Source organism: Pinus tabuliformis, chromosome 1_2 (genome assembly GCF_031772625.1).
Source record: "Pinus tabuliformis cultivar Carrire ecotype Pingquan chromosome 1_2, CPIR1, whole genome shotgun sequence".
Taxonomy (NCBI): domain Eukaryota; kingdom Viridiplantae; phylum Streptophyta; class Pinopsida; order Pinales; family Pinaceae; genus Pinus; species Pinus tabuliformis.
The window spans coordinates 82556787-82573556 of NC_142298.1; positions in this window are offsets into that span (position 1 = coordinate 82556787).

Below are 16770 nucleotides of genomic sequence, written 5' to 3' on the forward strand. Positions count from 1 at the left end.
ATTTTGTTTAATAATTCTAGTTTTCTTATATGCAGAAGAAAGAGAAACATTGTGGGATAACTATGCCAGAAAGACTGTACAAGAAAAATTGAGAAGAAATATGCAAAAGTAGCTTTTGAAATATTAATTTAATGTGAAATATGAGAAAATGAAGAAAAATATAACATATACAGTTAGAGACAATGATACACAATGATAGCTTTGGTAAGAGGTGTGCTTTCTCCTGCACATACACCATCCTCTGCACATATTTCATTCCACACAGCCAAATCTGTAAAATAATAAATATAAAAAGAATAGCAGTAGCTTCCTTGTTGTCAGTGACATAGCACTAATCAAAGAAACGCCCCACCTTCTCTTTCTAGTTTTTCCTATTACATTCCAAATTGAAGTTTATGTTTCTAGTCAAATTAAATTTGTGTGTAAAGAGTGAAATTCCCTCTGCACCCTGGTTCTCTTGCACATACCCTATACTCCATACATCCTTCAGTCCACACAAATTCATAGCTCTATGCAATTGCTCTTCCGCATAACTAAATCTATAAAAGTCTTAAATGCAAAAGAGTTTTAAATTAATTTCATCTCATTTGATTATTATTATCACATTATACAACTCTGTTTTTTTTGTTATATCTTTTATGTACTCTATAACATGTAATGTTGTAATAAAAAAGTCACACGTAATTGTATACAAACATATGAAACATTACAAAATAGTGTTTATGTTGCATGTCCTATAGAACCGTTGTTCCACACAAAAGAGGAAGTTCATTTAATATTCCATAAAATTCTGAATAAGAGCACCACCATTCCATTTTTGAAAAGCACTAGAAAATGTAATTTTTCAATAGTATTGCATCAACATTTTCTGAATAGTTCATCATGGATACTTCCTTCTTTGAATGACTTTCCACTCCATAACTTGCCTCGTCTTCATCAAATCTACAATTACAAAGATAATCATAAACAAAGATTACACTACTTATGTGGAGAGTTTTGAACAAAGAGATTTCAATGTGCAGAGAGCTTTCATTGTACAAATTTTTGTCCGCACTCCACGCAACCTTTACTCAGTTAACTAGTGACATTCATAATACAGAGACATGGATTATTTATTATTATAATATTAGCAATAAAATCGTATGGGTCCACCACTTGCCTTGGTGTTATTGTGAATAACGATGTTATGATTTTCTCTATGTAAGTATGCACGTTTCATTTTTTTTATTAGTAGATTGTGCAGAGTGCGGAGGTCCATGCACTGAAAGATTACAAGCTTCTTCAGTAGTCCCGCACAACACTAGTGGTTATTTTATTATTAATAGATTTTGGGGAGGGTAGAGGTATGTGCAATGAAAGCTTGAAAGCTTTCACCGTGCACTCGACTTCCTCTATAGTCCCACACATATGCATTTGATTTAATATTGAAAATTTATGTTACTATTAATATTTTAATGCTTTGAAATTCATGCTTTCAGATTTGATATCTCAATTCTTTGAAATAATGCCATATGTAATAATGCTTTTTAAGTTTGTTGCAATGTGAATTTTAATTGAAAAAATAATATATAGATTAGTTTAAATTTTAAATATATATCAAAATTAATATTTAAAATAATAAGATTTAATTTTGATACGTTAATTTAAATTTTAATGATTTCAAATAATGAATGTGGTAGTTTGTAATAATGTGTTTTTCTTTGATGTTTTAATTGTAATGCATTTTAACTCTTTTGGAGTTAGAACACATGCAATTTGACTTGCCTCATTTATTATTATGTTTGTCTCTATGTAATTAGACTAGCTTCATTTTTATTATTAATAGATTATGTGGAGTGTGGAGGTCTGCACAATGAAAGCCTCACTTTCTTGTGACTTCCCCTTTGTTTCATTTCCTTCTTGCGACTTGCGCCCTACTCAGTGGTCTATGTCCTTCTTCTTGAGCGAACTTCGTTGATGATCTCCAACTCATGTTCCTTCCTTCTATTTATATGAGTTGTTTCCCAATAATTTGTTTGGACAAACACCCCTTCTCAAGTTGGGTTGACCTATCATTTCATGCAAATTTTGTCCCTTGTTGTTCAAGCACCCTACCATGCTTGACACGCAACACCCTGTCGGATGCTTGGGTGCCCCACCGAGCATGCCCAAGGCATGGGCGCCCATGCCATCATGTATCGCACATAACCCCATTGCTTACTTCACTGAACTCATCCTTGCTTGTTCCACATGTTGTGCCTAATGCCGCTCGTGTCGCCCAGTCATGCCTGTCGCACATCTTGCCTAGCCCATGCTCATCACGTGCGTATTGTGAGCACCCTCCACTCGACTCACCCATGGTGCCCATCATGTGGTTGTATGGTTGGTGCTCCAACTAGCCTGCCTATTGTCAACTCATGCACGCAATGCACCTATAGGAGCCCAAGCAACCCACCTTTGTGCAAGCACACCCAGGGTGCTTGCCTTTATGTCGTGTACTCTATATGACACCCACGGGTCCACTTCGTCCAACCAATCATCCCAACACCTGACCCATGCATCCAACGTGTCATGCCTATGCTCCACACTCACCACATCACATGACTTGGGTGCACACGTTCTATAAGGAACCAAGGATCATCATGGGTGTTCGTTTGGCCATGGTGCCAATTCTTAGAGTTATATCAGAACACCAATATTTTTAATACATTTTATGGAATCTAGAAGTGCAAATTCGTACATTTTTCGGATTTATACTTTCTATTGAACATAGTTAACAATTAAAAGGAGTCTTCATTTGATATTAGATTTTAAGGTTGAAATGCAAAAGTGAAAACAATGTTTTCCTTATACAGAGTGCAAAAGTGGCACCAAATTTTCATATCTGTGCATGTAGTTCTTATTGCAATGTCCGCACATGGAGCCTTTCAACAATGTGTCTTTGAGACTAGGGCTATTTTTCTTTTTTTCAAGGATCACAATATGCTAAAAGGTGTCCAATTTTCAAGAAATGTTGTTACAGTGAATTAATGAGATCATTACCTTTTTGTTTATGCGATGTCCTCCAATATGGATTTTTATGAAAGCGTCAAGTTCTCATTAGTTTTAATTTTTCTATCAGATTTTCTAGCGTGTGAAGCAATTTCCATGTAGAAATATAGGCCAGCCACGTTCGCATTGTAGGATCTAGGAGTTTCAATAGGCTTTAGTTGATTTCATGAAAATATTTTCTAGACCTGTGCGGGGCTTTGTGTTTGCAAAGATTTCATTATGCAAAAGATATGCAAAAGAAAGGCTCTACACACCGCTTGTTCATAGAAGCAAAACTATGCACATTTCTTGTCCCTCTTTAGCAAACTTGATAAACATGGTAAAGGTATTAGCTTTTGTTTTTTAATTTTGAGGTAGGCAATGTCATTCACACTCTCAACAAGGTTTCATTGGGAATACAATTCAATATATACAAAAAATTCTTATCACCTAGTAGTGTTGTTCGACGTGACGACAAGTTCCCGGTGTTGTGAGGAGGCAAGTTTCCTCTCGTTGTGTGGAGGTAAATTTTTTTCCCACAATGGGAAGCTCCATTCAAATTTTATACCGCAACACATCTAAGGTTGATGTTATTAATAGTATAATGCTCATATTTTGTTATTGATAGTCTAATGTTAGTAACAGTCTAGTGCAAAGTGTGGAAGGGAGTTGAAAGTTTTATTGTACGAAGTGCTCCTACACTTTTTCTCATCTCTGCATATAACTTGTGTCGACACCTCCACACTTTTCACATGTATCCGCTCAATATTATGTCTTATAATTATATGGAAATGCGGAGGTACATAATCTTTCATTATGCGATGGGATAGTCAATGTTTTCATTGTATGAAGTGCAGAGGGACATCAAACTTCTTTTTGCAAAGCTTTCATTGTACGTAATGCATTACCTAGTTATGGTAGAATGTGTCGAAAGAAATACATATGGAAAAGTATTCGTTAATTGTTTATGAAATAACTCCACATAATGAATTCTCTCCACACAATAAAAACTCTCCACAAAAAGCTCCACCACTAATTAATTGATTAAAGGTTGTGTATTCTGCACAATGAAAGATTTTTGTACAATGAAATATTTCCACACAAAACTTTCTGCATTATTTTTTTCTTTTTCTTTTTTGAACAATATCAATTCATTTTCTACGAAGTTCTTATTCTACTTAAGATCAATTTTTTTTATGTCAAGCATTTGTATACCTGTTGTGGCTAGCAACAACCCCCCTTCTTATTTAGTGTTATTCCTAATACTAAATAAGTGGTGACCCTTAGCAAAAAATTTAAAAAATCAAGTAGTGCTTAAGTTCCTTTCCTAATAAAAACTTACCATCATAAGCTTAGGAAATCCCCTTGAAAAATCTAAAAAGTCTAAGTTATTATGATAAGGTAAGACAAAAATCTTTCCTTAGGAAATATCACATCGCAAAAGGATGACAGGATACTATCTTATAAGCCGAATTCCAACATTGCGAGATCGCGATACGCGATAATAAAGAAATATCGCATCACATACATCAAGCACAACTTACATTGAAACACTTTAATTTGCCGATATGCGATGATGCCGATCGCAAATTGCACTTCGTAGAAAATAGGTTAACAAAGATTGCCATATATCACATTCCTGCGATCTGCATATTGCGATATTGCGATTTCGCGATACAGCGACAATGCGATAATGCGATATACCAAGCTATCAACTCTACGACGATATCATTTCACGATGTTCTGATCTGAGATATTGCGAAGCAAATCGCAAAATCGCTTCATCGCAGATCTTTCGGGCTCGTTATTCAAAAAAGTATTTTCCATAAACTGACACTTGGTTATGCGCTTTAATGCTAATAAATGAGTTAGCTACCAGTTATTAATGGAATATGGTTTCATGCTTATCGAAAAATCATCTCACGTAAGGTGGTATACTTTATGTATCTTCGGCCTTTAAAACTTTCCCATCACTCTGCCTTACCATTATTTTCACTTCACTTGTAAATTGTAGGAACGGGGAACAGAAAACGATACAAAGCAATACGCAAGATATTATGGGAAAGAAAAGCAAAGCTCCGAGCTCTGAAGAGAAAGAAATGGCGCCCTTGTATACAGACATGGCCTGTAACAGAGATGCAGGAATTGCTACGTGGGAAGGCATGTATAATCTGCTTGAGGAGGAGAATCCCAGAGTAATGGAAGTTACTGCTACTGCGGGCTCACATAGTTCTTCTGAGGCATCCATCACAGAGCTAGCTTGCTCATTCTTGCACCGGATAGCAGCAAGGCCCAAAATTCTCCCATATACGGACATGGTTAAGTGGATACTGGACAACGTTGATATCAGAAATAGACAGTTTAAGACTCAGGGTCAAGAGCTTACAGAATCATTATTTTCACAAAATTTGAACTTTATATACGCTAAAAGGAAAAAGCGCAAAAGGAGAAAAATGTTGGCATTATGGCTAATGTGTTGTACTTGATGGCAACCCTCTCATAAGGTCAGTAGCAGAGATTGATGATCAGCTCTCAAATATTGAAGAAAATAAGGGGTATGCAGGTACACCGTACAAAAGGTGCGTACACGCAGGCATGTCTTAGATAATCTGCGTACATACACGCAGGAGTCCCGTTCATGAGGTGCGTACCCCCAGTTCACTTACTTCAAGGCAGAAAAGCGCGTTCACGTGGGGTTTCTTATGTTTGGCTCGTGGTATTTAGCCCGCTGTTCTTGATTCTATGGTTTTGGCCCGTGGTATTGTTTTATATTATTATTATTGAGCCCCTATTGATCCATGATTTTAGGAAGAGCTTGCCTATATAAAGCAAAGGAGATCATTTGGCTAGACACTTGTGAAAGTAGAAGATCTTGAGAGAAGCTAGATCTGAAATTCTAGTGATGGGTTTGTGAGAGATAGCTGAATCTAAATCAAGGAGAAACATGAGGGTTACAAGTCGGATCTACTAATGGGTTGATATCTCCTCGGCGCATGTTCAGATCTATAGATCTGATAGTCTGGGTTATTCTTGAAGTCTTGAAATTATCTATACCCGCAGGTACGCAAGTACAGTGAAGGAAAAGTGCGTAAGTACGCAGGCCCAGAAGCGCTGCAGGTGCGCAGATACGCAGGCCCAGAAGCACTGCAGATGCGGAGGTACGCAGGCAGTTCATTGGACACAGAGCATAGGTACGCAGGAAGTCTGTGAGGCACAGTGCGTGGGTACGCAGGAACGCAGTTGGGAACAGTGTGTACTTATACGCAGGTGTTATATGGGTGAAGCTGCGTACTTCTCATGAAATCTACTTAGCTGTCCATGTTTATCATTGTTGTGTTCTGGGTTTTGAAGTGATGTCTGGTTTCTGGTATTATGTTCTGATAACAGCAGTGATTGATTGAATGATTATGATTAGCTTCAGTATTGATAGATGAATGGATCAGGTTTACAATGACTAGATCTGGTTGATAACTCTCATTGTATATGTATTGATCTAGTGCTTGGGTAATTCAGAAGGTTGTTTGATTATGAGCTTCAATGTTGTTGGGTCCAGTATGAAAATTGGATGAAATGTGGCCTTTCAGATTATGTGTTGTGCTTCAGTGTATCCAGTCTGAAAATTGATGAAACGTGGTACCTGAAGGAGAGAAGATTGTAGGTCAGCACCTACGTACTAGTATCTAAGCTAGTACAAGAGCTAAAGGAAATCTTTGGAGCATTGTAGCAGGTAGTAGCCTGCGTACTAGTAAATGGATCGGCTAGTACAAGAGCAAAGGGGGTTGTAGCTCCCGTACTGGTATAAGACTACACCAGTACAAATATTGTAAAAGGATTTTCTTATTAAGAAGAAGATTGAGATGACTTGCAGCAGGTGGTTTTCTCCCGCATTGGGTTTCCACCTTATATCATGGTGTTCATGTGTGTGCCTTATGTGTGATGATCTATTCTATGTTACTGCATCTGTTAACTGATAATATGGTTGATAATGTTCTAATGCACTCATTGAAGATCAATTAACTTAATTATAAGAAGTTGTGGAAGTAGCATATATGAATTTGATTATGGAAATGAAAAAGTTTTATTAATATGATAATACTGATTCACCCCCCCTCTCAGTATTATTTCCAACAAAAAATGCATCAAGGAAGCCCGAACCAAGAAACGGAGGCAGTTTCCGATGCGCACTAATCACGCATCGCTAAGGAAAATTTCTTGAAAAGGAAAGCTTCTAATTGCTCAGTCACCTACAAGCCCCGAAAATTGCAAGAAAGCAACGACAGAGACTGATTGGAAGCAGAAGGCTCAAGAAAAGGCAGAAGCAATCCAAGGGTTAACCAAGTTGAACTGGGATTATTACTAGGCATACGTGGTAAAGCCACATAGCTAGTGGATGACTCTTAAGTGTATTATCAATTCGGCCGAAAAGATGGCGCCAACTCTTGTCGATTCTGTTTTCTCAGCTCAGCTAAAATCGGAAGTCGGCCAGCCGACTCTTCTCAAACAGATGCTGCATGCGTGCGATTTCAAGGACCAGATACAGAAGTAGTTTTAATTTTAGATTCAAGTTTAGTTTTAGTTTTGTTTTATTTTGCCTGAAATGAGGACGGTCATTTGAACCGCATCCTACATTTTTGTAATAAGTTATTTTTAGAATTAGTTAGTAGTATTTAAACCCTTCTCATGCATTTAGAGAAGGGTCCTGAAATTTGTCAAAAACTTATCCCCAGAACATGCACTTCTGTACCCTCTGAGGAGGTTTTGATGAATGAATGGAACAAGATTTATTGATATTTGCATTTGATATCTGCTACTGATGTTGCACTTTTGTACTCTTAGTGGATGTTTGATCAAGAAGAGATAAATCATTATCGCTTGAAGCTCATGAGTAGGACTAGTTATAAACGGTACTTCTATCTCTTAACTATTTCTGCCCTTGTGTTAAAGTGATTTTCATGTTCAATTATTTATATATTGATGTATGAATGCCTGAGTTATCATTTGGCACTTTTGTACGGTGATAGCTATTTATTTATGCTTGGTGTATGAATAGCTTATTATGCGATATGTTTTTCACAACTGTTTCGTCTAACTTTTTATACGAAGTGGTTCATCTTTATTGAATTATTTTCTCATAACATTTGAATGATCTTTATTACCAGTTGTTATTTGAAATCATTTTAGATCGCATAAAATAAAGGTTACACCCAGGGTTAGTGTAGATTTTATATATTTCTGCTTATTAGAATACAATTTTCATATTATTAGATTAGAGTTAGAGTAAAAGTATTCCATTTAGAAACTGTTAGAAAGAGAAATATCAGTCCATCATACACACACACACAAATTGGGAAACTCGTCCCATATCCCCAGTCGGACCCACTATACCAAATGGAAAAGGAGCTGCTAACCAAGGTCCGGACCGGGTGGGTATCCCCCTTGTTGTAGACCCGATTTTTGGGGCTTCAACATATTTGGCGCTAGAAGGAGGGCCTGAACCTCCGAACTATGAATGGCAAGCAAATCTAAATCTAAATACCATTCTGAGAGTAAATCACCCTCACCATCTCCCCCGACTTCCCCATTGCATTTAGAATCTTTAAATCCAGAGTTAGAAGTCGCTGGAGCAACAACCGCTGCTACAAACCCTGACTTTTCAGAACAATCTACTATTGAACCTCCTAAAGTTGAATCTTTGATTCACAAAATTCAGTGATTTTCTATATCTCCTCAAAAATCTGATAAATCTCAAGGCAGCATGACTTCGCAATATAACCTTGCTCATCCTCTTACCAGGTTAAGGAGCGAAAAGTTTGGTGTTCAGCCAATCGAATTACCTCTACCTACTAGGAAGAGAGCAAGAAAGTCTCCTAAAGGGTCCGATAGCGAGACTCTTTCATCATCATCATCCATCTCAACCTCTTCACCGAGAAGTCAACCATACACTCCTCCACTTTAGATCATTGTCCATCAGCCAATTGGAACTTCCACAACTCCTTCTCAACCATCTGGAGTCGTAATATCCTCATCTTCTCAAGCTCAGGGATCATCTTCTGCACTTTCCTCTGTTAGTAGTTTAGCGATGGCCCAATCTCCATGGAATAACCCAGGGGCAGTCTTAATGCCTACACCCTTGATTCAGTTACTGACCCATCCTGAAAAATGGCTGCCTAAGTTTAATCCTGAGGCAAGCATGCTAGCGGAAGAACATATAAATAACTTTATGCTATCCATAAATCTCAATGGAGTTGTTAACGAAGATGTTGTTGTTCGACTTTTTCCTTATACTTTGCAAGGAACAGCCAGATCATGGTATTTCTCATTACCATCTGGATCTATTACTAGTTGGGACATCTTCCAAGAACAATTCTTGACCAAGTTCGGTGATGACAGGGCTACAGCGACACTAATCAATGACTTGTCTAACCTTAAGGCCAAGTCAAGAGAACCTATCAAAAATTTCAATTTACGTTTTAATAAAATCTTAAACAAAACTCCTACTGCTTCTCAGCCTAGCAAAGAAGTGCGAAGTGAATGGTACATCACCGCTTTACCATCAAACTTAGAAATCTTTGTTGATAGGGCTAACAAAACAACCTTAGTTGAAAATATGAAAGAAGCAATAGCAGTAGAGAAATGTATTATGGCCCTAGAAAAGAAAAATACGATAGAAGAATGAAAATCTAAGAAGGTTTCTTTCAAAAAAGATCCCAAGAAAAAACAATCGAAAGATCCATTCAATTTAGAAGCATTACAAAAAATTTTGAAGACCATGTCCAACGAGATGGTCGAGATTAAGAAATAGGTAGCAGAAACTTCTTCTAAAAAGCCATACAAACCTTTTAAAAGAAATCCTTCAACCGATTCCAAACCCCTAACGCAATTACAAATGCTGAATCAGAAGAAGAAGAAGAAGAAAACGCTACTAAAGAACATATCGATGAAGAAGAAGTTGTAGAGTTACAAGGTATGTGGGATTTCATCCTCCCAGATGAAGAGGATCAAGAGGCATTCCCAGTTAGTACTCGCAGCAGAAATCAACTTGATCCTCCTCAACCTACACCTAAGCCAAAGAGCACAAGCTCGATGACTAAGGATAAAGTCGCAGCCAAGAAAACATCACCTAAAGCGACTCAAACCAACCCAGTCCAAACAGACACATCAACTCCATCTAAAATGCTAATCGTTTCGGATGAAATGGAGTATAATATCATAGAAGACATGAAAAAGACTAGGGCCAATATTACTCTGTTTGAATTGAGCAAGTTAAAACACCAGCAAAAAGTATTGTTGAAAGAATTACATGCTATACCAGTTGCACCTTTACCAGCCACTGTAATCTCTCAAGCTTCCCATGATATGGGAAGACCTCCAACTAATACGATGAATAAGGTTGATCCAAATGATATTGCCTTAATTGGAGGAAGATCAAGATCTCATACTCCCCCATTTCTCCTTACTTGTGAAATTTTCAACAAAAATGTGCATAATTGCTTAGTAGATTCTAGAGCTTCATCGAATATTTTACCAAGATCAATATGTGCAAAATTGAACATTCAACCACAGAAATCCGTTGTGCGCATAGTTCAGCTAGATCGATCGCAATTCGAAGTGATTGGCGAATTAAATCAGGTTACTATAAGGTTGTCATCCAACCCAAAGGTATGTCAAGTTATCGACATTTTAGTTGCTGATATTCTGGAATTTTATGGCTTAATTCTTAGCAGAGATTGGTCAGAAAAACTTCATGGATACTTTGCAACTGACTGGTCGCATATGTGGCTCCCTTACAATGGTAAACCAAACCAAATAAAAGTTGAACGTGAATGACATCAGAAATACATAGTAACAGAACTCGAGGGAGAAAATGAACCAGTAGCATATAATTCTAACATCATTGGCAACTATTCAGTAGATTCTTTCTTAGGAAATTTTAATGCTCATACTTCACCTTACTTAGAACATTCTGTTTTATCTCAAGTAGAAAATTTCTCTCAAACAGATAGTTCTAAATGCATTAATTTTATAGATAGTCCTGTAAATAAATCTTTGTTTTGGAAATTATTTTTTGATGGTTCTAAGTCTAACGAAGGAGCAGGAGCAGGATGCGTGTTAGTAAGCCCAGATGGAGATAAAACTATGTTAACTTACAGACTCGAATTTGACTGCACCAACAATACCGCAGAATACAAGGCTCTAATCCAAGGGTTATACAAACCAATCGGATTAGACGTCAAATACCTGCAAGTTTTTGGAGATTATGAAATTGTGATCAGACAGGTACGTAATACTATACACTATTTATCAGGTCATTTAAAGCATTACCAATCTTTAGTTCAAGATCTAATTGAACATTTTATAGCATTTAATATTTCATCAATTCCCAGACTCCAGAATGCTAGCGCAGACCTCTTAGCCAACGTAGCTTCCAAGCTCATTCCTTCAGAAGATTTTAGCCCTGACCGATTTTCAATTGAGTTAATGTTTAGACCATCTATTCCTAATAACATTACCAATAGGAGGATTTTCAACGACGATCCTTATATCGTGAGTTTCCTCACATCTGAAGGATCTTACACCAATCAAATAGTTGACGAAGACCAACATGACCAACAATTGCAACAGGATAGTACTAACAATGCTATACCTAAATCAGTAGTCAAATTAGAAGACCTTTATGATTTGAAAGATCGATTCAAAAGATCTACCAATTCAAAACTCCAAAGTTCAACTTTGAATTATGAATTAGTAAATCTAGGAACTGATGCCAAACCGTAGAATATCAACCTAGGCCTTGGCCTAGCCCCTGAAGAAAAATTAGCGTATATCTGTCTCTTGAAACAATACAAAAGTGTCTTTTCTTGGAATTACGATGAACTCAAAACATACGACACCTCCATCATCCAACATACTATCCCAATGATCGATAATGAAAAACCTGTCCAACAAAAGTTGAGAAAGATCCATCCCAATTTAGAAAACCAGATCAAAACTGAACTCAATAAGTTATTGAAAGCCAAAATAATCTTTCCTGTTAGACATTCTAAATGGGTCTCCAATATGGTACCTGTTAGAAAGAAAAACGGAGATATTAGAATCTGCATTGACTTTTGAAACCTTAACAAGGCCTACCAAAAGGATAATTTTCCTTTACCTCCCATGGAACAAATACTGCAGGCAGTTGCAGGCTCAGAATTAATGTCATTCTTGGATGGATTCTTAGGATACAATCAAGTGTTGGTACATCCCGACGATCAATTAAAAACTACATTCAGAACTAAATGGGGCACATACGCATATCAAAAGATGCCATTTGGATTGATTAACGTGGGTGCCACATTTCAGAGAGCCATGGACATCGCATTCAAGGGGTTAGTTAATAAATTACTGGTAATCTATTTGGATGATATAACTGTTTATTCCAAGAAACGAAACAACCATCTCAGGGATTTAAAACAAATCTTCCAACATTGTCTAAGGTATGGGATTTCGCTTAACCCGAAAAAATCCTTTTTCGCATTAAGTGAAGGAAAACTTCTAGGATTCATAGTGTCAAAATCTGGAATTCACATTGATCCTGACAGAATCAAGGAAATTTCTGCAGCACCCCTACCTCACAACAAGAAAGCCATGCAATCTTTCCTTGGCCAGATTAACTTTGTAAAGAGATTTGTTCCAGACTTTTCAAGAATCGTGTCTCCTTTACAAGTAATGATTAAAAAGAACGCAAATTTTAAATGGGGCCAAGATGAACATGAGGCATACAATCTCATCAAACAAGAAATAATTAATGCTCCATCTTTAGCAACTCCAAATTTTTCTGATCCTTTTATAATGTATACATTTGCCTCGGATAGATCATATGTTGCGATACTCACTCAAGAAAATCAAGAAAAGGCAGAAGCCCCAATTGCTTTTTTCAGTTCCAATTTACAAGGAGCTAAGTTGAATTATTCAGATGTGGAGAAACAAGCTTATGCTGTTTTCAAAGCAATTAAATATTTCAAACCTTTTTTACTCAAAACACATACCAAGATCATAGTACCATTTCTAGCGGTAAGAAATCTTCTTGTACAGAAGGATGTGGGTGAGAAAAGGGCCAATTGGGTTATTGCCTTACAGGAATATGATGTAGACATCAAACCAGCAAGTATTGTAAAAGGTCAAGGCTTTTGCAAAATGCTGGCAAGAGCATCGCTAATGTCCAAAAATCCATCTGCAGAGGTACAAGTGTACGAGGTAAGCCTAAACGATGTTGATTCATTATATGTTGATATTATTTATCATCTAAAGAATGGATATGCTCCTCCAGACCTCGATCATACCAAGAAAAGAGCCCTAAGGTTAAAAGCCAAACAATATCAACTCATGAATGACGTTCTTTTTAGAATAAATTATGATTCTGTTCTCCTTAGATGTCTTGAGAAATCTGAAGCTGAAAAAGTCTTGCAGGAACTCCATGATGGGCCAACAAGCGGACACTATGCCGGAGATGCAACTGCTCACAAAATCTTACGCGCAGGCTATTACTGGCCCACATTATTCAAAGACGCTCATAATTATGTAAGGAAATGTCAAGTCTGTCAAACCGCTGCTGGGAGACAAAAGAAACCATCCTTGCCACTACAACCAGTTACCATTGAACAGCCTTTCGATCAGTGGGGATTGGACATAATAGGTGAGATCATTCCTCACTCTTCTCAATAGCATACATACATCCTTACAGCAACAGATTACTTTACTAAATGGGTAGAAGTAGTTCCACTCAAGACGGCTAATGCTGAAAATATCATCGAGTTCATAGATCAGTTCATAATTACTAGGTTTGGGTTGCCTTCTGCTTTAATGTTTGATAATGCATCATATTTTTCTGGTAATACAATGACTGAATTTGCACTCAAAAGGGGTTTCAAGCTTAAATACTCTGCCAATTATTATCCACAAGGGAATGGGTTAGCTGAATCTACAAATAAGAACTTAATTAGGATCATTAAGCGAACCATTGACCAAAATCATAAAAATTGGCATAAGTCTTTAATATATGCTTTATGGGCAGATCGAATAACACAGAAAGCCTCCATCGGCACTTCTCCCTTTAATTTAGTTTATGGGAAAGAAGTGGTTCTTCCAACACATCTGGCAATTCCCTCTTTAGCCTTGGTTCAGTATATTGATGAAGCACCAACTTCTTCCTTACAACTAAGGCAGCTGGAATTAATTAAGTTAGAAGAACAACGAGAACGGGCTAAGATAACTCACGCCCATCACCAAGCATTAGTGAAGGCTTCTTTTGATTCAAACATGATATCCAGAAAAGACTTTCAGATGGGAGATCTAGTTTTAAAATGGGACAAGGCTCATGAGGAAAAAGGGAAACATACAAAATTTCAAAGAATGTGGCTTGGTCCTTTTCAAATCATAGAAGTCATAGGTCCGTCTACTTTCATGTTACAAGATTTAACAGGGAAAAGAGATTCTTTACCTGTTAATGGTCAGATCCTTAAAAAATATTTTCCATAGAAGATCATTCTTCTATTTTTGTAGAGTAGTTGTTTTTTTTTCCATAATAAAATCGGTTGTAAATGGTTACATTTGAGATTCATGAAAAAGACACAAATTCTCTTTTAGATTTTGTTTTTTCACTTGTATAAATAGAATTCTTTCTGAAAAATTAATCATTACTATTGAAAGATACAGTTAAAGACTATAGGCCTAGAAATGATATTAGTTTCAACTGTATAAATTTTGATGAAAAGCCACCTTTAGTTAGAAATTGTTTTATTTCAGTCAAATGAAAGGTATCAATAACAAAATGAAGATTCTCTGTAGAAAGGCTCTTTCCAAAAAACTCTATCATTGTCATCCAGAGCTGTCTTAAGGAAACAATGACTTCCTCCCCACCTAGGAAACTACAATATTCAGAGAATGATCCAAAGATACACTTTAACTTAAAGAGTAAGAGGTCTCATCACGAGCCGACTTATCATGATCATAGATGTTATAGCTTGCTGACTTTGCCAAATACTGCATACCACAACAGGCAATGACTCAAGATTGTTAAAATCAAAAGACAAGGGGTCTCATCACGAGCCAGCTTGTTCAGCAAAATTATAAATCAGTGAATGATTGTGTCATGAATTGGCTATCAAACCAAGACATTGTTCTTTAAGAATAAAAAGAAAATAAAAGCAAAAAGTGTGGAAATGGATTTTTCTTTGAAAAGTTGTAAATTTCTCTAAGTAGGATACAGGATCATTGCTGGATAATAGGTAACCCTGTCGAAGCTATAAACGCTTGCTGGCAGCAGAGGCTCTACCTACGACAAATGAGCATATTTAAAACTGATTTACAGAGAAGACTTTGTTTTTATCTTTATAAACCAAGTAAGGACTGATGTAGATACAAGGACTAGCTTGAGGCAGTAAATAATCAAAGTTGGAAAAAAGAAGAAACGAAATATCATTGATAGGCAAAAACATAATGTACTTAGTCTTTCTATAGTAAAGCTTATTTTTCTGGAAAATTTTCTGTTTTGGAAGTTTTGAAAATGCAAAAGAAAAGCAGAGATAACTGGTTCTTCCAAGTGAATCACCAATTGTTGTGGCCAGCAACAACCCCCCTTCTTATTTAGTGTTATTCCAAATACTAAATAAGTGGGGACCCTTAGCAAAAAATTTAAAAAATCAAGTAGTGCTTAAGTTCCTTTCCTAATAAAAACTTACCATCATAAGCTTAGGAAATCCCCTTGAAAAATCTAAAAAGTCTAAGTTTTATGATAAGGTAAGACAAAAATCTTTCTTTAGGAAATATCGCATTGCAAAAGGATGACAGGATACTATCTTATAAGTCGAATTCCAACATTGTGAGATCGCGATACGTGATAATAAAGAAATATCGCATCACATACATCAAGCACAACTTACAGTGAAACACTTTAATTTGCCGATATGCGATGATGCCAATTACAAATCGCATTTCGCAGAAAACAGGTTAACAAAGATTGCCATATATCACGTTCCTGCGATCTGCGATATTGCGATTTTGCGATACAGCGACAATGTGATAATGCGATATACTAAGCTATCAACTCTGCAACGTTATCATTTCGCGATGTTGTGATCTGCGATATTGCGAAGCAAATCGCAAAATCGCTTCATCGCAGATCTTTCAGGCTCGTTATTTAAAAAATTATTTTCCATAAACTGACACCTGGTTATGTGCTTTAATGCTAATAAATGAGTTAGTTGCCAGTTATTAATGGAATATGGTTTCGTGCTTATCGAAAAATCATCTCACGTAAGGTGGTATACTTTATGTATCTTCGGCATTTAAAACTTTCCCATCACCCTGCCTTACCATTATTTTCACTTCACTTGTGAATTGCAGGAACGGAGAACAGAAAACGATACAAAGCAATACGCAGGATATTATGGGAAAGAAAAGCAAAGCTCCGAGCTCTGAAGAGAAAGAAATGGCGCCCTTGTATACAGACACAGCCTGTAACAGAGACGTAGGAATTGCTACGTGGGAAGGCATGTATAATATGCTTGAGGAGGAGAATCCCAGAGTTATGGAAGTCACTGCTACTGCGGGCTCACATAGTTCTTCTGAGGCATCCATCACAGAGTTAGCTTGCTCATTCTTGCACCGGATAGCAGCAAGGCCCAAAATTCTCCCATATACGGACATGGTTAAGTGGATACTGGACAGCATTGATATCAGAAATAGACAGTTTAAGACTCAGGGTCAAGAGCTTACGGAATC